This window comes from Vombatus ursinus, unplaced genomic scaffold (genome assembly GCF_900497805.2).
Source record: "Vombatus ursinus unplaced genomic scaffold, bare-nosed wombat genome assembly UNPS02014817.1, whole genome shotgun sequence".
NCBI lineage: Eukaryota > Metazoa > Chordata > Mammalia > Diprotodontia > Vombatidae > Vombatus > Vombatus ursinus.
In genome coordinates, this window is record NW_020954595.1 from 2,797,285 (window position 1) to 2,799,016 (window position 1,732).

General features: G+C 42.4%; 1 protein-coding gene across 1 annotated transcript in view; it reads left to right on the plus strand.

Moving 5' to 3' along the window:
• Nucleotides 1-1,732, plus strand: part of ERC2 (ELKS/RAB6-interacting/CAST family member 2) — an 888,684-nt gene that overhangs the window by 766,865 nt on the left and 120,087 nt on the right. The window lies entirely within an intron of this gene.

Genomic DNA, 1,732 nt, shown 5'->3' on the forward strand with positions numbered 1-1,732 from the left:
ACACACACACACACACACACACACACACACACACACACACACCTGGTCGTGACCAGTAGGATCCCATGAGCATAAAGTTCTCTGACTTTGCTCTAAGACAGACTTCTGCCTCTGGGCCTCAGTTTTCCCTGAAGTAGCTGCAGTGGATAGATGTTGGACAGTTAGGGCTCTTGCATCTTCAATCTAAGCCCGTGAGATTGTGGGATCCTTGAAGGCAGGGACTGTCTTTTGTCTTTCTTTGTATTGCTAGGGCTTGGTAGAGTTCCTGACACATAGTCATGCTTATTGACTGACTGACTCAGTTTCCTATAAGGGGTAGATTCTTGGTGATGAGCGCTCTCCAGCAGTGAGATGGGGAAGATTCCAGCAAGAAGGTAGAATGAGATGTTCATGGTAGGAGAGCCCACTTCCTCAGTACTTCCCACAAAAATAAAGATAGCAGTGCCTCCAGGTAACGACAACAGCCAGGTACTATGCTAAACACTTTATAAATATAATCTCATTTCATCCTCACAATACCCTTGGGAGATAGGTGCTATGATTTTGCTCCCCCTTCCTTTTTAACAGATGAGGAAACTGAGGCAAACAGCAGTGAAGACTTGCCCAGGTTCACGTAGCTAATAAGGGTCTAAGACTGGATTTGAACTCAGGCCTGCCTGATATCAGGCCTGATCCACTGTGCCACATAGCTTCTCAGAAGATGAGGATAAAGGAGGGATGTCCGAGAGTCATAAGAGTGGATAATCCCTCAGAAAAGGAAAATGAACTCAGGAAATGAGCAAGCAGGAAAAAAAAATCTTCTAATATTCTGAACAAGTCTTTTTGATTAAGTAAACTTAAAGAGAAGACATTTAGAAAGAAGGAAAAATAAATAACATGAATAACTACCAAAAGAATAACATGAGAATGTTCATAACATGTATCAAATTGAAAGTCAAGTCAACCAACATTCATTAAGCACTTATGGTGTACCAGGCACAGTACTAAGCACTGAGGATACAAATACAAACAGAAAGACAGTTCTTAGCCTCCAGGAGCTTACATTCTAATGGGAGAGAATAAAAATAAGATGAAAAGTAGAGGAGGGAGGAAGAGATGAAGTACCTTATGCAGGGTATGGTAGAGAAAACAGAGAGTCAGATATACAGCCTAGAGGAATTAACACAATGGCTAGCCTGGGTCTCCACCTTAGAATGGAGTTTCTTTGAGGAACCAGACAATCAGAAGAAGCCAGCAGGGTTAGATAGTCCAGTGGTGAAGAGAGCTTTTTGGGTGAAGCTGTTTCTGGGACATTGTAGATAAAGACCAGAAGAGATAGGAGTGTTGCCTGGAGAGAATATTTAGTAGTAGTAGCAGCAGCAGCAGTAGCAGTAGTAGTAGTAGTAGCAGTAGTAGTAGTAGTAGTAGTAGCAGCAGCAGCAGCAACAGCAGCAGCAATAATAGAGAAGGAGGAGACAGAGGAGGGGTAGCAATAGTATTATCATTAGTAGTAGCAGCAGCAGTAGTAGTAATAGTATCAGTAGCAACAGCATCAATAAGAGGAGGAGGACACAGAGAAGGGGTAGCTGTAGTAGTATTATCATTAGTAGTAGTAGTAGTAGCAGCAGCAGCAGCAATGATAGGAGAAGAAGGAGACAGAGGAGGAGTAGCAATAGTATTATTATTATTAGTAGTAGTAGCAGTAATAGTAGTAGTATTAGCAGCAGCAGCAGCAATAAGAGGAGGAGGACAC